This window comes from Bubalus kerabau, chromosome 8 (genome assembly GCF_029407905.1).
Source record: "Bubalus kerabau isolate K-KA32 ecotype Philippines breed swamp buffalo chromosome 8, PCC_UOA_SB_1v2, whole genome shotgun sequence".
Taxonomy (NCBI): Eukaryota; Metazoa; Chordata; class Mammalia; order Artiodactyla; family Bovidae; genus Bubalus; species Bubalus kerabau.
Window position 1 is genome coordinate 70085523 of NC_073631.1, and position 24401 is coordinate 70109923.

Below are 24401 nucleotides of genomic sequence, written 5' to 3' on the forward strand. Positions count from 1 at the left end.
CAGCATGTTCAATGATGGCTACTCACCTCACACAAGACAGGGAGAAGAAACCTTTGGACACAGAGCAGATGACACCTCTTTCTGTTTTGTAGTGTGTCCTGGTGTTACTTTCTGTGTATGTGGTCAGACAGAATTGTTTATGTTGACTTTATTGGGGGTGTCTCTTTTGGTGAAGTAGGAGAGAGGGACTTAAAGCCATAAGAAGAAAAATGTGATGTATGTGTCTAGTATGTTCAGTTCAGTTCAGTTTAGTTGCTCAGTCGTGTCCGACTCTTTGCGACCCCATGGACTGCAGCACACCAGGCTTCCCTGTCCATCACCAACTCCTGGAGCTACTCAAACTCATGTCCATTGATGCCATGTGATGACATCGATGTCAGTGATGCCAACCAACCATCTCATCCTCATCCCTTCTCCTCCTGCCTTCAATCTTTCCCAATGAGTTGGTTCTTCATATCAGGTGGCCAAAGTACTGGAGTTTCAGCTTCAGCATCAGTCCTTCCAATGAATATTCAGGACTGATTTCCTTTAAGATTGACTGGTCAAATCTCCTTGCATTCCAGGGACTCTCAAGAATCTTCTCCAACACCACAGTTCAAAAGCATCAATTCTCAGTGCTCAGCTTTCTTTATAGTATGTACTATTTTGTTTTCGTTTTGCAAGAAGAGTTGAACTATTTTTTATAACAGGAGTACATGGTGGAACATTTAAGAAAGAAGAAATGAGAGATACAAGACAAAGGAGCTGTAATTTGGATGTCACTGTCATTACCGCTTGTCCATGTCCCTGGTCTCTCTTTCCTCCAGGGCCTTCTCCCTACTTCCTGAGTTTCTACAACATTTAAGTTCCTCCCAGCATGATGGAGCTGCTTTCCTGGTGGACTATTTCCTCCTTTAACATTCACACGTTTCCTCCTCTGCTATTTCTTCAGAGACAACTCCACACCCACAACTTCCACTCAGCCTGGAAGCCTCTCTTCTCTCCCCACCCACCATCCTCACCCCCCACATCCTCCCTTCCAGCATTCTCCTGCCTCCTTACATATTTTTTTCATCAGAGGAATGTCTTCCTGGCTTTCCTCCAGAAGCCCTTTTGGGCATTCATTTACTCATCCAACAAATATTTACCTAAAGCTTACAGACTACTTGGCACAAAATATTGCACTAGGCACTGATAGAGCTATAAAGGCAGGATACAGAATCTAATCACAAGAAATCAATTAGGAGATGAAATAAAGACATCAGCTCATTCACTCATTCAACAAGCACTGCCTGCTGGGCTTCTGACTCCTGGTCACATATGCATGCAACCAAAGCATAAGGTAGAAACTGGTATGTTATACAGAAAGGTTAGACTGAAAAGTGCTGTTAAAATGGAGAGGAAAGAAAGGCTATTTTACTTAGTTACTTCTCTTTTTTAGTAGAAAATGGCTTTTAAAAATCTTTTCTTGGGATTCCCTGGTAGTCCTGTGGTTAGGACTTAGCATTTTCACTATGATATAGTTGATGTACAATATTATATAAGTTACAGGTATACAACATAAAATTGTACATTTTTAAAGATTACAATGCATCTATAGTTCTTATAGCTATAGCTATATACTGGCTATGTTCCCTATGTTGTACAACATATCCTTATAGCTTATTTTTATACATAATAGTTTGTGCCTCTTAATCCCCTACCCCTATCTTGCCCTTCCCCCATTCCCTCTCCCACTACTCAGTTACTTCTTGACCTGAAGGAGATGTCTTCTCCTTAGAGAAGACAACTTAGGGATACCTTCAGCCAGCTCTCTACTCTTGCCATTCAGAAAAGCCATTTTCTTCTCCTATTATAATAATATCTTCCTTGTATGTCTTGGGGCTTCCCTAATAGCTCAGTTTGTAAAGAATCTGCCTGCAATGCAAGAGACCCCAGTTCAATTCCTGGGTCGGGAAGATCCCCTGGAGAAGGGATTGGCTACCCACTCCAGTATTCTTGGGCTTCCCTTGTGGCTCAGCTGGTAAAGAATCTGCCTGCAATGTGGGAGACCTGGGTTTGATCCTGGGGTTTGGAAGATCCCTGGAGATGGGAAAGGCTACCCACTCCAGTATTCTGGCCTGGAGAATTCCATGGACTGTGAAGTCCATGGGGTCCCAAAGAGTTGGACAAGACTGAGCGACTTTCACTTCCACTTTTCCCTTTGTGTGTCTTGAGCTTACTGTGGGTATTTGTGTCTCTTCAGATACACAGTGGTAGTGGCAGTGACAGACTAAATTCTCATGAGAACAGCTCATAAATCATAGCCCTGGAAATGTTGCTACTGGCAAGGAAAGAAAGATTTTTGCCCAGATTATATTCAGAGTCAAAAAGAGGAACTTTAGAGGAAGTGGGGTCTTCTACCGAGAGTGGGAAGGAATTTTAAGTACCTGTAGATTCTAGATTTGGGAGTAGGTAGCTTAAATACATCAAATCTAATGTTCACGATTTTCTTGAGTCATCTGTCCACATTCAACCATCTATTCACTCATCCCCTCTATCCACTTATCCATCCGTCAATTAACCCATCCTTCCAGCAAATACTTATGTGCCAGGCACTGCACTGCTTGATAAAGATACCCATGAGCAAGGGAAACTCAGTCCCTGATTCCAAAGTGCCTTCAGTCCAGCAATGAAAGCAAACAAACATTTTGTAAAAAATAATTTCAATAAACTAGGAAAAGTGTTATGATAGACAAAGTGCAGGGTGCTAATTTAGGAAGCATATAGAGGGGTCTTGCAAGGTAAGTATTTTTATCTCCTAGTGATGAGGAAACTGAGACTCAAAAAATTAAGTAATTTTCCCCAAAGTCACTCAGTTCATGGAAAAGAATTCAAATCCTGGTCTGTTTTGCTTCAGAGCCAATTGACTTTTTTCCCCATCACCCTAGTCCCATAGAGGAATCAGCAGTGCAGAAGCTAAAGTGAAAATTTCAGTTCTTTCTTATTTCTCTTCTGCTTCAGTGATGTAACATGGTTTGAACATTGTAGAAAGCAGCATTAGAGAAGTAAGAATACTTAGGACATTATTCCATTTTCTGCCATTTTAAAAAGACCTAAAAGAGTGAAATCTCACTAACTGGAATCTCTTCTCTCTCTCCTTTCTCCTCTCCTCCCCTCCCTTCCTCTCTCCCTTCTTCCTGTCTATTCCTCCCACTGTCCACCACTGCTCTTCTACCTCAAGAGTGCTCTATGGATCAGGTTCTATGGGTGATTCTTCCTCAGTTTCACTATCAATGGAAATATTAAGCCCATGCCTAGACCCAGCTTATTAGCAACCAGTCTGGCAACAAATGGGCCCTCTGGTTTAACACCGCCACTCTTAACAACTGGTTCAGTTCACACCAGTTGGCACGGTTAATATAATTGTAGTAAGTGATGTCAGGAATGGATATGTCAGCAGCCACCAGCTCTGGCCATGTCTGCCAGGTCATTGTTGGTTTTACAAGCTGAAACAGAATCGACTGCAGTGAAATCTGCCTTTCAGAGGCCCAGTGGCTAGGCAGTCACCTGTGAAGGAGAGAACCAGTCTGGAACATGGAGAATTTAGAGATTTCTCATGATGGGCATCTCAAGGAAGAGCAGAAAACTGTGCTCTTGTTAATGATGGGAGCTTCTCACCCCAGCTGCACTCTCAGCTCACTGGGTGATTTTCCCCTGTTTGCCCAACCCCAACCCAGATGGACAGGGAATAAATGGGATGGATGCCCAATCTCCTGGTGGGAGGCTCCAGAATTCCTGAAATTATCCGAGTCCTGGAGCAGCTGCACTCTCCCCACTGCTGAGTATTCTCTGCATAGAGCTGGTCCACGGTGGCCTGGAGGTGAAAAGGCAGCATGCTGATGCCGTAGCCCTGGTGCAGCCATCCTTCACCCCATGAGGGAACAAGTGAACCCTTCACCCACCATGGAATAACTGAATAGCCTCACATGTGTGAGGAGAATTAGAGAGAGTGTATGCTGTATGCCCAAATACACAGTGTTAGTGGGGAAGGCTTCCCCACCCCTGTACTGTGAAACACGCTCAGTAAGTGAACTCCTCCTGGGCTCTATCAGGGCCTATGTTGTGTCCTGGGGGAGATGGATGCCATTTGACTCTGGGCTTTGTGCCAGCTCCTAGGAGCACTTCACCTGGAAGTGAAGGGCTACCTTCTACAGTACCTGGGGGACAGATAAGCCTACGTAATTCTGGGGTTCAATGATGTGCAAGTCCACCTAGCCAGCCACCCTCCAGCCTGCCCTTGGTAATATAGCTGACACTTCAGCCTCTGCCTGCTTTACTTTGCTTGGCTTCTGTTTGTTTAGAACTGCTAAATACTGGGGGTTCCCCCAGCAGAAGGCAGCCTCCATTTTCTTAATGAGCAGATCCTCTACAAAAAGTTTTTGAATATATAAACTTTTAGACATATCAATGAATTTATCAGATATCTACTGTGTGCTGTGCTTAGTCACTCAGTCGTGTCCAACTCTTTCCGACTCCATGGACTTATTCTTTACTAACTGAGCTATGAGGGAAGCCCTCATGGACTTATTAGCCCGCCAGATTCCTCTGTCTATGGGGGTTCTACTGCTGCTGCTGCTGCTATGGAGAAGGCAATGGCACCCCACTCCAGTACTCTTGCATGGAAAATCCCATGGACGGGGGAGCCTGGTGGGCTGCAGTCCGTGGGGTCGCTAAGAGTCGGGCATGACTGAGCGACTTCACTTTCACTTTTCACTTTCATGCATTGGAGAAGGAAATGGAGATTCTACTACTACTATTTAATTCATTAATTCAGTTATACATATGTACTTAAAACCAAGTATAAAGTAATACACAGATTAAGAGATAGTGCTTTCATCTACTCATATTTCATTGGATAACTTTATTTAATCTCTTATGTATTTGTCGCTCAGTCATGTCCAACTCTTTGTGACCCCATTGACTATACAGTCTATGGAATTCTCCAGGCCAGAATACTGGAGTGAGTAGTCTTTCCCTTCTCCAGGGGAATCTTCCTAAAACAGGGATTGAACCCAGGTCTCCTGCATTGCAGGCAGATTCTTTACCAGCTGAGCCACAAGGGAAGCCCAACAATACTCGAGTGGGTAACCTATCCCTTCTCCAGCAGATCTTCCTGACCCAGGAATAGAACTGGGGTCTCCTGCATTGCAGGTGGATTCTTTATCAACTGAGCTATCAGGGAAGCCCACTCTCTATGTATAGCTTTGGCACTTTTGATTCATCTAAGACATTTTTTTCCTAAAGTGCATCATATTCACTTCTTCCTTACTCTCTGAGCAGAAAAAAAAGCAAAGATCCATGTAATACAATGTGGCTGCTGGATATCTTCTCCAGCCCCCACCACAAAATCACAACACATGAGAGCAGCTGGCTATTCATTCATCCTATAAGTGGTCTCTACAACATAATAACTGGCTATATTATTTTTTCAAGCGATTTTAAGAAAGCCTGTTTATGAAAACTATGAAGGTGCTAAAAGAATAAGGTGGCTGATGTGAAAGGCTCTCTAAGATGTTAAGTTTTAAAAGGGAGGCACAGCCATCCCAGTGTTTGCAGAGCACAGAATAGCTCTGAAAGATTCTGCCAGGGTTAAAATTGTGTCTGAGGAGGAGGAGAGCTGGGGACTGCAGGTCAGAAGACATGGGAGACTTGGCCATTAAGTAACCTCTATAAGAAGGCAAAACTATCATCAATTAAGGTAATTTCAGGTTGACTGTGTCTCTTCTGTTGCTTTGTGGTGTGGTGGGTGCAAAAAAAGAAAAGAAAGTAGTTGAGGGTGCAAAATAAAGCAACTGAGAGAAGACCAACTACATGAGAGATTTTGTATAAATAAAAATTAAAGCAACACCTCCTTTCTAAAAGATCATTTGGGGCATATATCATAATATAGACACTAATACTTTGACCTTTTTTGAGAGGCTTTCATTACATGATGTTGTTAGGTGTTTCAGGTGCAGTCTTATTTAATACTCGTAACAAGCTTATAAAATAGGGATGATCAGTCCCATTTTACAGGTGAGTAAACGGAGGAATAGTGAGGTTGCCCAGAGTCACAGAGTTAATAGGTAACAGGACTAAATATTCAAATTGAGGTCTGTCCAACTCTGAAAATCTGCCTCTCCCATTGAGCCCTGGTACATCATGGAACGTCAAATATATGTAATCACACAGGATCTTCAAACAGTGCTGTGAGGTGGGTAGTACTATCCCATTTTACAGATAATGGAAGCTGAGGATCCAAGGGGATCACACCCTACCCAAAGTTGGCCATCTTCTTAGTACTCCATAAAAACTATACTCTGTACACCCAGTGGTCATCTTGGGAGGACTAACCTATTATTTTATCACAAGCATTAAACACATTTGCTTCACAAGGTTAAATCTGTTTATTCTGAACTAAGGTTGCATTAATCATGTCTTCGTCTACAACCAACCTAAACTTCACCTATTACTGTAAACAATAAAGACAGATGAGGCCCAGCCCGGCTGTCTGGTGGGGCTGCCTTTGGCTCAGATCCTTGCAGCCTCCTGAAAACCAGAGCCTCCAGTGCTGCTCTCCTCCTGGGTTTCAGTGCTCTGTGGTTTCTTATCACTTGCTTTAAAAATAACTTCTTAACAGAAATATTTTCTAAAGATCACAAGCATGCACACCAGCAACACTTCAGACATCTCATGCACCACACCACAAAGCAACAGAAACAGCACAGGAAGCACCACCGAGGGTACAGGAAGGAGAAACAAGAGTCGGAGCAGCCCTTCACAGCCTGCAAGATGCTCATTTAAAGCCCAGGGTTCAACTCAGCATTCGCGTGTCTTTATCACTTGGATGCCGCACACTCGAACAAATGTACGCAGGAAGGAAAGCCTTCCTGTTACCGTGGCAGGGTGGATGACAGCATTGGCAGGTCTATAATTAAAGGGTTAAGAATAAGACAAACAACAGGCGGGCCCCATGATTGCTGGAAGAGAAAGTATTTACATTACATAACAGAGCAAGAAGAATAGACACCTCCCCCCACGCGCCCCCAGCCCCCGCCATTATTTAGTGCCGCCTGTCTTCACCACACTTGGGACAGCTGTCCGCGTGCCGGCAGCACGGTCATATCCTCTTGCTGTTTGCACAGTGGCACATTTGTCTTCCTAATCGCAGTATGTGAAAGTTCCTGCCTCCATGACCAGAATCAGAAACCAAATGTTAAAACAAATCTTTCCTTAACATTATCCTGTCTGAAGATGTTTGTACTTGTGACTTCTGTTTATCTATGTTTAATGGCACTGGCATAAGGAGAAATAGTGTATTTACACACCTGTGCTGTTATAAAAGATCATTTGTGCAGATAAACATTTACCCGTCATTCTGTTCTTGAGCTCATGTTGGTGCTGCGCACACAGAGGAAGAACATTCTTTCCTTCAGGCAGTTCGCACGTCCAGAGGGAATATATTTGAATGGTGTCTGTGGCGGGTGTGTGTGTGCAAGTGTCACGCCCCTGGCAGGGGTGAGTGGGAAAGAAGAGGAAACCAGCACAGAGGACACTGCTTTGGAGCTGGGCACTGAAGGATAAGTAGGAGTTCGCAGGGCTCTGCATTATAGAGAAGAGAAGGAAGGTGGGGGTGAAAGGGAGGATGGGGACACTGGTTTCCCTTGCAGAGTTCTGAGAAGGAAGGAAACTTCCTGTTCGTTCGTTGAGTGTTTCTGATAAAGGAGTGTTTTCTCACAAAAGGTGGCTCATCATTTCCACAGAGTCTGTGCCCTAACAAAGCCATCTTTCCCTACCTATAATGAAGGCATAGGCAGATACAAGGCGGACCAGCAGACTATGAATGGAAGGACTGCTTGCATCCTGTCAAGGGGTAAGGAGAGGGTCACAGGGAAATTCCTTCAGGGTGACCTGCTGCCTCACCTTCTCTTCTAAGCATGTGGCCTATTAAGCCTTGCTGCTCAGGGCAGACCTCCCTCTATGATTACTCCCAGTGGGTGCCCTGTGGCTTCTGGTGAAATGCAAGTGCAGTGTGAATCCAGTGGAAAGCCACCCTAGTGTCCCCCCAGACCTCAGTGCTCCCCTGCACCTTTATTCTCTTCAGCACCTCCCAAAGAAGAGCTTTGTTATACACCAGGTGCTCATTAAATGCTTGTTTGTGTAGTTGATCAACTGAATGACCACTATCAAAGGAGAGGAAGAAAAACCCAGATCCTTCTTTACAATGTCTATTGCAGCCATTAGTACTGCCTTTCCAGGACCAGGTTCAAGCGAGACAAGTCCTCTTCACTGCCTGTAGTGTCCACATGGCCAGTCACAAGCTGGCTGATGGGATTAAAAAGAAGAGTGGAGCATACGGCAAGTATCCTTAAGCTAGGATGTACAGTGTGCCCTACCTGACATGCAAACTCTGATACATACCAATCAATAACTAGTGTGGCCAGGATCTGGCTGTCAGAACTCAAAAATGAGAAAAGGAAAAAGCATAGAAAGCAGCCAGAAATGATTAGATCTGGAGCGTCTAAATAAGATTGAAAGGTCCTTGGTCTCAATGTCGGAGTCCAAGCACTGGGTGGGAGCTTCCCTTGTTTAGGGTTTCCTACCCTCTGGTAGGAAGTGGGTGTTCCTCTGGGTGCTAAGAGAACACATACCAAACCAGTAACAATTTGCTGGATCGAGAGGCTGAGCCTTCAGCAGCAGCTGTTTGTAGGTTTTTCATATGCAACCTTTAGCTGCTTAGGGGTTGGTTCTGTTTTCCGAGTTCATTTGTTACACTGTAAAAGGCTTTCCTCGAGTCCCCCTCTGAGTGACAGAGGATGCCGGACGGACTCCACTGTTTCACTTCCATGAGCACTGATGCACTGGATAGAAGGTTCTGGAAAGAAGGCGTACTTGATCTTGACCACCACTGAGACTGTCTATGGAATTCTAGATGGCTTTCTAAATGCATTTTATATCACTAGTATTTTCAAAGCTATTACACTAAAAATATTCTAAATGTATCCACTGATTTGATAAATTATCTCTTACACATAGTCAATGACTCAAGGTATCAATAATAAGGGTACACAGTTGTCTTCCCCAAGACATGAGCTTCCTGAATACACCCAGAGGGGTTTTTCCACATTTGACATTTTCCCCCCAGTCTAGTCCTTTGACCCTAATTCTTACAGCTAAGGTACACAGACATGACAAGCATGGAATCTGAAGGTCATTTTCTAAACAGAATTTCTTTTAAAATAGAATTATAGGAAGAATGTTTCTAGTCCCTCACCATTGTAGTTTTGTGATGTAAAATTGCCACAATTCTATCCGCTGAATTTTTCTACACTCATCTTGTGTGGTGAATTAGTAATTACGAGATTGAATTTATTTATCATCTGACTTTTTAAATATATTTTAGTCTTTTTCGATGGCAGGGTGGTCAGATCTATGGGTTGTCAAAGGCCAGGTAATCTTCAAAATGTCAAGGGCTGCCAACCTCATAACACAGTGTATTTTTTATTATCTGGTCTTTTCTCACTAGCTCACACACTCATCTCATCCCTGACTCTTATCCATTACTGCTGAAAATCCAGAGATTACTGGTACAAAAGATGCTGCCTCTGTAACCACGGGCTTATTCATGGGCTGGGGAGACTGGGGTGGAGGGTGTGGGATGAGGTGCATAAATTGGAAAACCAGAAAGAAGTCCAGGGGTGAAGAAATCAGCCAGAAAAATACTAGTGGAAAAAACAGAGCCGGTCGAATGTGAAACCATGCCATAATTTCTTAGAGCAGAATTTTGCCCCGAATTCCCACAGCTGCCGGTATTTTCATGTTCATCCAACTTGCTTCCAGTTTTTATTTTTAAAATTACACAAATGTAAGGGAAAGCCAGCTAGCTTAAAGGGCCAACTACATCTTTAGATTCTTTTGGGGATTCTCTTTTCCTCAAGAGACCCCAGTGTCTTCTTCTTGATCTGCTATTCTCTGTGTGTATGTCTCTCACTCACTCTGTCATCTCTTCTCCCAAGAGTGGTCATTTTCTCTGAGCAGGGACTGTGAATGCTTTTAACAGAAACTCCAACATGAAGTGACAGAGGCTGTGGGCTCAGAAGAGAGTGGGCCAGCACCCAAGGTGTGGGAGGCTGGTGAAGAATGTGTTCATGCAGTCCGGGTGGGCCTCCCCCGTTTTGCTGTTGCTTTGCATACCCCACCCAGCCCTGATCTGGTGCGAACCTAACGCCCATCCTTTCGTCATTTTCTCTGAATCCTACTTCTAAGTCCCATAGACTACCAACATCTGAGAGATAAACAAAGCTTTCAACTCAGTGCTGAAGAGGGAGGAAAGAGTGGGTGTTTCTCAGCCAACAGCAGCTCACACTCCCCTCTTAATAAACATAAAGACCTCATGCCTCATCCTTACCCACATCTGATTCCTGCTGTAGAAGGAAGGACATCTTCCGGGACAGGACCACTGCCAAGACTGAGCCTTCCTCTCTGTGATTCAGGTTAGCAGCTAGCAGTTGTATTTCCTGCTGACTATGTCCCGAGCCAAGAATTTTACAATTATCTTTACACTTCAGCCTACCCATGGATAGGCATGATCATTATTCTTACTTTTAAAATGGGCAAAAAAAAAAAAGACTTCCCTGGTGGTCCAGTAGTTAAGAATCCACCTTCCAACACAGGAGATATGGATTTGATCCCCGTTCAGGGAACTAAGATTCCACATGCCAGGGGGTCAACGAAGCCCACATACCACAACTCGAGAGCCTGCACAATGCAACTAGAGAAGCTCATACACTACAACGAAGACCCAGAGCAGCCAAAGATTTAAAAAAATAAATACATAAAAATAAAAGGTACAAAAAGAGCCTCAGAGAGAAACTGGCCCCAGACAGCCCAATGGGTAAGAGGCCAAGCTGGGGTCACATGTGAACAGTTTCACTCCAGGACAGGTGCTCAGAACCACCTCTCCACACGGCTGTTTGCTTATTTTCTTCTTTTTATGGATATATGTCATATTGTACTATTAATTTTTTTTTCCAGATCATAGAAGCCAGGTCTCTACCTGAATTCTGATTTCATCCATCCTTTGCATCTCCATCCCATAGCCAATCCAGTGAAAAATGACTGTGTTGGTAATCCTGAGTGTGAAGGGAACAACTGACTCTCTGACAGGAGTAGTCTCTGCTTCTCCCAGGGGTCTCCTCAGTGAGTGTGTGGGTCTGTGTGTGTGTATGTGTGTCTATGTGTGGTATGGAGATTAATATTGCAGAACTACAGTCCTAAGGCTCCCTTGCCTCAGGCTTCCAATCAGGTCCAGCCAATGGGAGCCTTGGGCAGGAAAGGGAAGGAGGGAGCAGAGAGTTGCTGGGGTATTTCTTCCTGTTCTCTCTTTGTTCTGGTGTTTCAGTGGATGACCCTCATGACCACCATGGTCCAGGCTCCTCTCCTGTGGCTCTAGCCCTCCCCAGGCTCCAGTAGTAACACAGTTTCTTCCTGTTTCCCTTTCAGACCTGGGAGTGTTCATGGCTACCCACCGCTGGCAAGCCCTGGGTACTTCAGAATCTCTGGTTCCCTTCGCCCACTGATGCTTCAGTAAAAAAAAGTAGCAAGAAGAGATAAGAAAGCCTTCTTCAGCAATCAATGCAAAGAAATAGAGGAAAACGACAGAATGGGAAAGACTAGAGATCTCGTCAAAAAATCAGAGATACCAAAGGAAAATTTCATGCAAAGATGGGCTCGATAAAGGACAGAAATGGTATGGACCTAACAGAAGCAGAAGATATTAAGAAGAGATGGCAAGAATACACAGAAGAGCTGTACAAAAAAGATCTTCACGACCCAGATAATCACGATGGTGCAATCACTGACCTAGAGCCAGACATCCTGGAATGTGAAGTCAAGTAGGCCTTAGAAAGCATCACTATGAACAAAGCTAGTGGAGGTGATGGAATTCCAGTTGAGCTATTCTAAATCCTGAAAGATGATGCTGTGAAAGTGCTGCACTCAATATGCCAGCAAATTTGGAAAACTCAGCAGTGGCCAGAGGACTGGAAAAGGTCAGTTTTCATTCCAATCCCAAAGAAAGGCAATGCCAAAGAATGCTCAAACTACCACACAATTGCACTCATCTCACACGCTAGTAAAGTAATGCTCAAAATTCTCCAAGCCAGGCTTCAGCAATATGTGAACCGTGAACTTCCTGATGTTCAACCTGGTTTTAGAAAAGGCAGAGGAACCAGAGATCAAATTGCCAACATCCGCTGGATCATGGAAAAAGCAAGAGAGTTTCAGAAAAACATCTATTTCTGCTTTATTGACTATGCCAAAGCCTTTGACTGTGTGGATCACAATAAACTGTGGAAAATTCTGAAAGAGATGGGAATACCAGACCACCTGATCTGCCTCTTGAGAAATTTGTATGCAGGTCAGGAAGCAACAGTTAGAACTGGACATGGAACAACAGACTGGTTCCAAATAGGAAAAGGAGTTCGTCAAGGCTGTATATTGTCACCCTGTTTATTTAACTTCTATGCAGAGTACATCATGAGAAACGCTGGACTAGAAGAAACACAAGCTGGAATCAAGATTCCCGGGAGAAATATCAATAACCTCAGATATGCAGATGATACCACCCTTATGGCAGAAAGTGAAGAGGAACTAAAAAGCCTCTTGATGAAAGTGCAAGTGGAGAGTGAAAAAGTTGGCTTAAAGCTCAACATTCAGAAAATGAAGATCATGGCATCCAGTCCCATCACTTTGTGGGAAATAGATGGGGAAACAGTGGAACAGTGTCAGCCTTTATTTTTCTGGGCTCCAAAATCACTGCAGATGGTGACTGCAGCCATGAAATTAAAAGACGCTTACTCCTTTGAAGGAAAGTTATGACCAACCTAGATAGCATATTCAAAAGCAGAGACATGACTTTGCCAACAAAGGTCCGTCTAGTCAAGGCTATGGTTTTTCCTGTGGTCACGTATGGATGTGAGAGTTGGACTGTGAAAAAGGCTGAGTGCCGAAGAATTGATGGTTTTGAACTGTGGTGTTGGAGAAGACTCTTGAGAGTCCCTTGGACTGCAAGGAGATCCAACCAGTCCATTCTGAAGGAGATCAGCCCTGGGATTTCTTTGGAAGGAATGATGCTAAAGCTGAAACTCCAGTACTTTGGCCACCTCATGCTAAGAGTTGACTCATTGGAAAAGACTCTGATGCTGGGAAGGATTGGGGGCAGGAGGAGAAGGGGACGACAGAGGATGAGATGGCTGGATGGCATCACTGACTTGATGGGCGTGAGTCTCAGTGAACTCCGGGAGTTGGTGTTGGACAGAGAGGCCTGGCGTGCTACGATTCATGGGGTCGCAAAGAGTCGGACACGGCTGAGCGACTGATCTGATCTGACCATTAACTTCTGTTCAACACCCAACTGAGGGTGCCTCCTTCCCCTGCCAGGACCCAACAGAGACCCTTTAACACCCCCCAGACCAAAGGAAAGGCAAAAAGAGCCCTAAACAAGACCTGACGAGGAAGAAGGTCATTTAATTTTATAGGGAATTTGGACTCACTTTTTATAAACTGGAATCAAATACGTTGTCCAAAGGTGAGAAGGGGGCCTGGATATACTTCAAGTTTCCCCAGCTGTGCCTTTGTTACAATCTAGGGAGACTTTCAATCCCATAAGCTGAAACAGGAAACCTCACTGCAGCATTTAAATGTTAGTAGGTTAAATTTGGAATATGAATAAACATTTACCCTTGCTACGTACTGCATAATTTCACATCTGTAATGAACTTCCTATGCTATACTACACACCACTTCTAAACTCACTCCTTGCAAAGAAGCTCTCATCTGCCCTCTGGGCTTTTCTAAAAATAAAAATGATAACAACATTACCCACATGTCCCTATTTACTCTTGGTGATGTAGTCTGAGCCTAAGCAAGGCCTCCAAGTTTAGTGGGCTATTTTTCTTGTCTTCATATGATACGCGTGCCACAAAACCTGCAATTATGGGGTTTCTAAGAATTTAAATGATATGTTCTAGATACTAACTCAATTCCTTTGTTTTTCATACACACAGAAATGCACACACATATAAACAACATCCAAGAACATGAGTTTGTCTCTTGAATGTCAATCAGTGACCAAAATAAAATTTTATAAACAGGTTTCAGAAAAGCCAACTTCATTAACCCTTTATGAATTATGATAAATAAATGAATATCCATCTAAGAAAGGCATTCTCTCTGACGTTCTCCAGTCATGGAAGATTCTTAGAGTTGGTACAATTGTCAATTACACCCACACAGAAATTAATCAGTCTGACTCTATGCACTGTGATTAAGTTCATTCAATGGAGTGGCACTGTTTCAAATCACACTTACTAGGTGTGACACCCAAACAATCTTATACCTCCAGAGCTCAGGATTGCAGACCACTGTGCTGAGGAAGGCCAGGGTCATTTTAGAAGACAGACTGTCAAACACACTACATTTCAAGATGACCTTGTGATATTAAAACAGAATAAGGTACACTTCACTATTTTAATTAAAAAAATGGGTCCGATCATAAAATGTGGTATTTCAGGGGAGTCTGTAATTTCCTTGGTTCTGTCTCACTGCAACAAAAATTTGAAGTGACATACAGACCAGTGTTACAGCTCCGTGTTACAGTTCAGTTTTATTTGGCAAGTAAAGGAAAATAAATCCTCAAGACGTGAGGGTGGGCCAACCCAAAAGACATGGTGAGAAGAGAAGCACCCCCTAACCCCAACTCAGTTTTGGCTCCTCATTAAAAAAAAATTAATTTATTTTAATTGGAGGCTAATTACTTTACAGTTTTGTAGTGGTTTTTGCCATACATTGACATGAATCAGCCATGGGTGTACATGTGTCCCCCATCCTGTAACCCCTTCCCACCTCCCTCCCCATCCCACCCCTCAGGGTCATCCAGTGCACCAGCCCTGAGCACCCTGTCTCATGCATCAAACCTGGACTGGTGATCTATTTCACATATGGTAATATACATGTTTCAATGCTATTCTCTCAAATCGTCCCACCTTCACCTTCTCCCACAGAGTCCAAAAGTCTGTTCTTTATCTCTGTGTCTCTTTTGCCATCTCGCATATAGGGTCATCCTTACCATCTTTCTAAATTCCATATATATGCGTTAATATACTGTATTGGTGTTTTTCTTTCTGACCTCTTCACTCTGTATAATAGGCTCCAGTTTCATCCACCTCATTAGAACTGATTCAAATGCATTCTTTTTAATAGCTGAGTAATATTCCATTGTGTATATGTACCACAGCTTTCTTATCCATTCATCTGCTGATGGACATCTAGGTTGCTTCCATGTCCTGGCTATTATAAACAGTGCTGCGATGAACATTGGGGTACACGTGTCTCTTTCAATTCTGGTTTCCTCAGTGTGTATGCCCAGCAGTGGGATTGCTGGGTCATATGGCAGTTCTATTTCCAGTTTTTTAAGGAATCTCCACACCGTTCCCCATAGTAGCTGTACTAGTTTGCATTCCCATCAGCAGTGTAAGAGGGTTCCCTTTTCTCTGCATCCTTTCCAGTATTTATTGTTTGTAGACCTTTTGATAGCAGCCATTCTGACCAGCGTGAGACAGAGCAACCTGGAGCCTGAGCAGTGGCTCCTCACTGTATATGTTTTTTCTCCTTCCCCTGAGCCTGCCCTATGTAAATCGAGCTAGCCAGGAGGGCTGTTTATTTTACCTGAGGGCCTCACTTCCATCCTCTGACCTTCCTTTGATCTATTTTCGTGGGCTTTTCCCTTCTTTGTCTTTTAGACACCACCACTCTGGACTACTTTTTCCTATTCTGCTGCTGCTAAGTCGTTTCAGTCGTGTCTGACTCTGTGCGACCCCAAAGATGGCAGCCCACCAGGCTCCCCCATTCCTGGGATTCTCCAAGCAAGAACACTGGAGTGGGTTGCCATTTCCTTCTCCAATGCATGAAAATGAAAAGTGAAAGTGAAGTCGCTCAGTCATGCCTGACTCTTAGTGACCCCATGGATTGCAGCCTACCAGGCTTCTCCATCCATGGGATTTTCCAGGCAAGAGTACTGGAGTGGGTTGCCATTGCCTTCTCCTTTCCTATTCTAACTACCTAACATTCCCCCCTCAAGAGATGGGAGGCCCAATTCTTTGGGAATAGGGGCTTCGAGGTCTTTCTGGCTACTTCCTGCTGAACTGGGATGGCGAGGGGCATTGGGCCTCCCCCTCTTGCTAGTCTCAAGCCTGAGCCTTATAGTGGTGGCCATCTAAGGGTGAGTGATATTTTCCATGGTTGGCTGTAGTTTTACATATCCTTGTTGAACTGGCACAGCATGTTGTAGCTTGTTGACCTGGGCAGAGACAAAATGGGTTAGACAATGCGAAGTCAAGTAGGTCTTAGGAAGCATCACTATGAACAAAGCTAGTGGAGGTGATGGAATTCCAGTTGAGCTATTCCAAATCCTAAAAGATGATGCTGTGAAAGTGCTGCACTCAATATGCCAGCAAATTTGGAAAACTCAGCAGTGGCCAGAGGACTGGAAAAGGTCAGTTTTCATTCCAATCCCAAAGAAAGGTAAAGCCAAAGAATGCTCAAACTACTGCACAATGCACTCATCTCACATGCTGGCAAAGTAATGCGCAAAATTCTCCGCCAGGCTTCAACAGTATGTGAACTTCCATGAACTTCCGGATGTTCAAGCTGGATTTAGAAAAGGCAGAGGAAACAGAGATCAAATTGCCAACATCAGTTGGATCATCAAAAAAGCAAGAGAGTTCCAGAAAAACATCTACTTCTGCTTTATTGACTAAGCCAAAGCCTTTGACTGTGTGGAACACAACAAACTATGGAAAATTCTTACAGAGATGGGAATACCAGACCATCTGACCTGCCTCCTGAGAAATCTGTATGCAGGTCAAGAAGCAACAGTTAGAACTAGACATGGAACAACAGACTGGTTGGAAATCGGGAAAAGAGTACATTAAGGCTGTATATTGTCAACCTGCTTATTTAACTTATATGCAGAGTACATCATGAGAAATGCTGGGTTGGATGAAGCACGAGCTGGAATCAAGATTGCCGGGAGAAATATCAATAACCTCAGATATGCAGATGACACCACCCTTATGGCAGAAAGCAGAGAAGAACTAAAAGCCTCTTGATGAAAGTGAGAGAGGAGAGTGAAAAATTGGCTTCAAACTCAACATTCAGAAAACTAAGACCATGGCATCTGGTCCCATCACTTCATGGCAAATAGATGGGGAAACAATGTAAACAGTGAGAGACTTTATTTTTTGGGGCTCAAAAATCACTGCAGATGGTGACTGTAGCCATGAAATTAAAAGACACTTGCTCCTTGGAAGAAAAGCTATGACAGCATATTTAAAAGCAGAGATATTATGTTGCCAACAAAGGTCCGTCTAGTCAGAGCTATGATTTTTCTAGTAGTCATGTATGAATGTGAGGGTTGGACTATAAAGAAAGCTGAGCACTGAAGAACTGATGCTTTTGAACTGTGATGCTAGAGAAGACTCTTCAGAGTCCCTTGGACTGCAAGGAGATCCAACCAGTCAATCCTAAAGGAAATCAGTCCTGAATATTCATTGGAAGGACTGATGATGAAGCTGAAACTCCAATACTGTGGCCACCTGATGCGAAGAACTAACTCATTGAAAAAGACACTGATGCTGGGGAAGACTGAAGGCAGGAGGAGAAGGGGACAACAGAGGATGAGATGGTTGGATGGCATCACCAACTTGATGGACATGAGTTTGAGTAAGCTCTGGGAGTTGGTGATGGACAGGGAAGCCTGGCGTGCTACAGTCTACAGGGTCGCAAAGAGTTGGATATGACTGAGCGACTGAACTGAACTGAAATACAGAAAATCTTGTTACAGCTGCCTGACAACCTACTGATTTAGGCACTTTCAGAAATAAAGAAATAAAGAAAGATAAAAGATAATCCTTACCTTCAAGGAGTTTATAATCTGGCTGGGTTAGGACATAAAAAGAGAATTAACAGTACATGAAAGTAGACACTGAAAGATGAGAAAGGAATAGTTCAGATACTGAAAGTTCTGAGAGGCCAGAAAAGAGAGGAATCAATCTAGATTCCTCAAGAAAAACATTCTTTTTTTCTCTCAAAAGAATCAGTTCTCATTTTAAAAATCATAAGAGGAAGCTTTACATTACCTAACTCAATCAAACAACATGTTTCGTTTATGACAGAGGTTTGCCGACTAAACACTGTAATATTAAAATGCTTTGAGATCATCCAAACAATGATTAAAAGCACTTATTTCTTGATAAGTTTCTGCAGATTAAACACACACTCTTTACATTAATTATTACCGAGCTGGGCAGGAAGTACGCACACTGCAAGAACCCCCGGCTTTCAGAGAAGTGAAGGCAGTGAAATTATATTCTCTTTCCTCACCACATTTCTATTGATCTTCTTAGAGCAATCTCAGAAATGTTGCAAACAAATAATTTACACCCAATAAGAAAAGACAGGCCCGAAGAAGATAGGTGATCAGAAAAATGAGAAAATATCTCTGGCCGGGCCATTTTCTATTATGAGGGGCAGGCAGTCCCAACAGTGAACCATTTTTCTTGCCTTATCTGAAGGCTTAATGCCAGCGTTGGAAGATGAGGAGGAGTTAAACTCTTCCTTTCTGCTTGCTGTTAAGCCTCATCATTTGCCAGACATGCTACTATTTCATTTCACTGAAGAGCTCGGCAGAGAGTTCTGAAGCGCATGGGAAGCAGGAGCCACTCCTGGGTTCAGCTAGTGCTTTTCAAGGAAAGGGAGGGCACCGTCTCTCTCCCTCCCTGTTTTCCCTTACAGGGAATCCGCTGTCCAATTTACTTGGACTTATTTGGACTTGAAAGGAAACACTCCAGTCTGCAATGAATAACCCCAGACAGTTGTAAAGTTAGACCAACTTCTAAAAGGATTCCACTCGGCTTTTCTAAGTGCAAACACGATTTCCCAGGTAATTCATAATTAGTTAATGGTGCCCTGAATGATTTTTAGCTGTCGTAAGCACCATTACTGTCTTCTGAAAAATTTAGAGATGTTTCTTCAGAAATGACAGCAGCTGTTAGCTTTATTGCAAAACTTTTCTTTCCATTAGCAGATGGCTGAATTTCTTTCTTATTTCCAATTATGAAAACATGTCTCAACTTGTTATTTTAGGCTATTGTGAGCATTTGACCTCCAGCATAAGGCATGAGGAGATACAAGCCTGTTTACTTGAGACTTGTTTTATAAAATAGTGAGTTGATTTAGGATCCTGATGATCCCCATTCCGATGTTCTTTTTTTAAAAATTCAGGAATAGCGAGTGTATAATTTAAAATGTCAGGATACGATAATAAAAGGGTGAAGGTATTTTCTCTGCCCAGTAATTATGCTCAAATATTAAAGTTATAACATCCAAAATAAAAACTACAGTTATCTGGCAGTTAAAAACATTTTCTCCATACCACACTGTTGGTATAAAAGCCTCTTTTATATGTGTTATCTTTGCTCATCTATTCACATTTGTATCCTCCATGTAATTTCTGCCCTGGTCAACCTCTCAAAAGAAATGATTTTGTTGTGTCTTCATCTGAGTCTTTTTTTGGTTATTCATTTGCTTAAGATGAAGGCGAGGGAAAAAAATCTTTATTCTAGAGTAAAACAAACTAGGCTGTACCCTTATAAATCTAATCTAAAATGAGTGTATACATAAGACAAGCAGACTTGCCTAAAAAAGGAAGGGTTTGCCTCAGTTGAATGAAGAATGATCATGTAGAAAATATTATTCAGACTTTTGGGATTCTGAATAGGAAAAGGAGGGTTACTGCTAGAAAGAGGAGCAGACATGAAAAGGTTCATAAAAATCAAAAGATAAACTGTTATTAAATAATCACAGCTTGGAATCTCAAAGAACCAGCATCCCCCCTGGCACCAACTATTAGTATCTCTGCCCCTGCAGTTTCTCACCTTTCTGCCCAAATCATCAAAGAATCTGTTTGCCAATCAATCCAGCATCATGTTTTGAGAGGTTATTTTTCAGAAGATCCTGATTTTTTAAATGTTTTCTTTTTTACGCATTTTCTCTGGAAGGTTAAAGGAAGCACACACACACACACACATACACACATGATTTAGGGCTAAAGAATGAATAAAAAAATAAGCACAAATACTAAACTATTAAATTAACTTTCAGCTTTACAATTCAGAGAAGAAATGTTAAATGCGTCAAGTTGCAGGCAGCATTTAAGGCCATAAACCAGTTATTATCTGACAGTATTTATAGGTGCCTCTAGGCTCCAGGTGCCTCGCAACTGCTAATTACACATTTCTCTGGCTACCCCAATAGGGAATAGGCTTCATTAACCACATTTTACAGGCAAAGAATCGGGAGCTAAGTAATGGTCCTCAGGTTACAGACCAGACAGAAGGTAGGGGAGGAACATGATACTTAGTCTCTCAGTCCAAGCAGACATCTTGCGGAGCATCATCTAAAAAAAAATCAAAGAGATAAGTACTGGTGTTGATTTACAACTTTTATTCCAACAGTGAGAAAACCAGAAGCTTCACCACCTTCAGAAGTTGGTCCACAGCAGTGATTCTCAGCATGCATCAGAAACTTCTGGACGGCTTATTAGCAAGCAGATTTCGAGCCCCATCTCCAGCTTTTTGGATTTAGAAGGTCTGGGATGGGCCCGAGAATCTGTATTTCGGTGAAGTTCTTGGGTGATGCTGACACTGGTGGTCTAGGAACTCACTTCTGTGGAAATGATATTCCACCTCACATCTCAGTCCCTGCTCATACACCTTGAACCATTCCACCCTCACCCTCTCTGCAGCTCTTCTTTGCAGATGAAGTGAAGTGAAGTCGCTCAGTCGTGTCCGACTCTTTGCGACCCCATGCACTGTAGCCTACCAGGCTTCTCAGTCCATGACATTTTCCAGGCAAGAGTACTGGAGTGGGTTGCCATTTCCTTCTCCAGGGGATCTTCCTGACCTAGGGATCGAACCCAGGTCTCCTGCATTGCAGGCAGACATTTTACCCTCTGAGCCACCAGAGACACTCCCAATTCCCACTCAGTTAAGTTGCTCAGTCATGTCCGACTGTTTGCGACACCGTGGACTGCAGCATGCCAGGCTTCCCTGTCCATTACCAATTCCCAGAGCTTGCTCAAACTCATGTCCATTGAGTCAGTGATGTCATCTAACCACCTCATCCTCTGTCATCCCCTTCTCCTCCTGCCCTCAATCTTTCCCAGAGTCAGGGTCTTTTCCAGTGAGTCAGTTCTTTGCATCAGGTGGCCAAAATATTGGGGTTTCAGCTTCATCATCAGTCCTTCCAATGAACACCCAGAACTGATCTCCTTTAGGATTGACTGGTTGGATCTCCTTGCAGTCCAAGGGACTCTCAAGAGTCTTCTCCAGCACCACAGTTCAAAAGCATCAATTCTTCGGTGCTCTGCTTTCCCCATCCCACTGGCCTTGTGCTTCAGCTTCCTCATCCATCTTACTCAGTAGATTCCATAGACAGAAACAAGGCTGTGTAACAAGGTGATTAAGAGCCTCGATTCTGATATATACATATCAAATTGTCTTACTCCACTCAAGTCTTAATGCCTCCATTGCTACATTTATAAAATGGGGGAAATAACAACTACCTGTTAAGTTTATTTTAAGGGTTCATTGAGGTAACCCACTGAAAAGGATGTAATCCACTGAAGCACTGAATGTTTGACGTGGAATTAGAGTTCATTTAATGATGATGATTATTATCATTGCATATTATCCAACAGTACAGAAATGGAGCAGCTCTCCGAAAATGAACCAGGCTTGGGATGTTTTCCATTCAGTGGCACTAGGTAAAGTGACTGAGGAAGGTCTGATGTTTTAGCCCAGCCATAAGTGAGGAGTTAAGGATGCCTTCCTTTAAAACCCACCCTTACCCCGCCCCTGAAACTGCACAGGATGTTAACTTTATAACCCTTCAAAGAGATATTCTAAGAGATGCTTGCATCTTAATAAGAGTCACTTAAAGACTAAAAGTAGCATTTTAAAGAATTTGGTGAGGCTCAGAACCAAGGAGATCAAAGAAGGCCTGAGGCAACTGCCTGGCATCCAAGGTGGGATGCTGATGCATGTCAAAAAGAGGCACAATCCCTCTCCCAGTTGCCACTGGCTTCCTTGCCAGGGAGACCTTGGACTGCAAATGCGATGGAAGCCCTGATGACAGAGACCTTGGAAGAAGACATGCTCTATGAGAATGGGACCAGAGCAAGGAATTAGGCAAATGCCTTGATTATTTTAAAGAGAGAGAAGGAAAATTCTCTAAGATATAGGTGGTGGAGCTGGAAATGGATCCCAGAAATTAAAAATGGGATGGATTGGAAAAGTTGGTAACGGTGGTGCCATAAAAGCCAATCCAGTCTCACTAAGAACAAGTCAAGTCACAGTGATGCCAATCATTTCTTTTAAGAAAGATTGGCATATCAGAGCAAATGAAGCAGACAAGAAGGTTGTTTGCAAAGAGTTTTGGACAAGGTTACAAAACAGAGGACAGGGACCAGTACAACTAGGCAGATTAATCATTTGATGATTGAAATGTAGAAAGGGAACAAATTAGTTGATATAAGAATATTTCTTGGCCTTACCCTAGGCAATATTTTCATGAATATTTTAACCAAAAATGAGAGCAGTTTTAATCAAAATTATCCATGTAGGAGATCTAATTAAAGGTCGCTATATTTGAAAAAAGCATAAAGTATGTTCTTTACCCTTTCTGGAATAAAGACTCAGAAGCTTGGATTGCTACCTGTAAGGGATAGATAACATGTCAGATGGTAAAATGGGGATTTTTAAAAAAATCTGAATAGGCTGGCACCAAATTCACTAAAATTTCATTTAAGAGGGATAAATGTAACTTTTGGCCAAGAATTTTAAAAAATCATTGCTAATATTGGGGAGACACAACCTAGCAGGGGTATGTACAATGTATAGATGTAAAGATTGTAATTGGTGTAATATCAGTAGCTAATGTAGAGTAACTAAGCAAACTCTGTGCTAAACAGGATGACAAAGTAGCCGTCTGCTTCGGTCAGACTCTCTGGAGTGTCACGTGGTTCTGGGGGCCACACTATGTTAGGGACAGACTAAAACATATCTGAAAGAGAAAGAGCAAAATGAGATGATTCAAAACTTCATCAGCAAAACGTGGCTGAAGGAGGCTGGGCTAGCAATGTCTCTGGGGGAGCCTGATGCATGTGTTCAAACAGCTAAAGGGCCAGACGTGGACATGTTCTGCAAAGTCCAGGAATGCAGAGAAACAGAACAGACACCAATCCAAGGAAGTGCTTTCTAACGGTCTCCAGTGGTGACTTCAGGAGATAGGGAGTTCCCCACTGCAGGAACCAGTCAAGCTGTTTGGCCAAATGGCCAAAGAGCTTCCCAAATAGAAGTCTCTCCATTCTCTAACTCTAGGCTGTCTGTGACCTGGATAATGCTAACCTGACTGTATTTGCCATAAACACTCTCTTTCTGGAATAAAGCCTTGGGGACTCCCTACTACTGGCTGAAAGACTGACTTCTATGAGCCACAGAACTGTATCCAAATCCCAATAAAGCCAGTCTAATAATATACTGTGATTATACAGAGCTTTTCATCTATGGAGCTCAGGGCATTTTCATACCAATTACTGCCTTTTATCTTCACAATACTCCCACCAGGTAAGGACCAAGAGGAAGCAAGTTTGATTTTGCCCATTTTGTAGCCAGAGAAGTGTGAGGAGACTTGAGGAAGGTTATTCTGTCTTGATGGGAACCTGGTATTTGGGATCTTGTTTTTTAGCAATATCTTTTTAAAGGCAGAGCTGCATTCTATCCTTCTGAAGGACACTGTCTCTGTTACAATGCATTTAGAAGCAACAGTAATTAGGGAACAACGTTTGGTTGCAGGAAAAGCAGGAACCCACTGGGGGAGAGAGGCAGAGCTGTTAGGAATCAGTGACAGAAAAGCCATTTGACCCTGATTAGTGGTGAATGACAAGGAAAAATGGCTTGGATAGGATCCTTCTTCTCATTTTACTTCATTTTCCTCAATTATCTGAGGGGCTGATAATTCTCTGGGATGGAAGGCAGTTCCCAAAATAGCTTTTTACACCACATGAAAATATCCAGGACCTAAGAGCACCCTAGTCTGTGTTTCTGTGTGGTATTTAACACAGTATGTCTTAAATTAGATTGGCAAATGTTTCCAATGAATCCATAAGATCTGTAAAGGTAATGTTAGAAGAAGAGGGCAGCAGAGGATGAGATGGTTGGATGGCATCACTGACTCGACAGACATGAATATGAGCAAACTCCAGGAGAAAATGAAGGAAAGCC

General features: G+C 42.9%; 1 protein-coding gene across 1 annotated transcript in view; it reads right to left on the reverse strand.

Moving 5' to 3' along the window:
• Positions 1-24401, reverse strand: part of CHN2 (chimerin 2) — a 338827-nt gene that overhangs the window by 189530 nt on the left and 124896 nt on the right. The gene's annotated exons all lie outside the window — the stretch shown is intronic.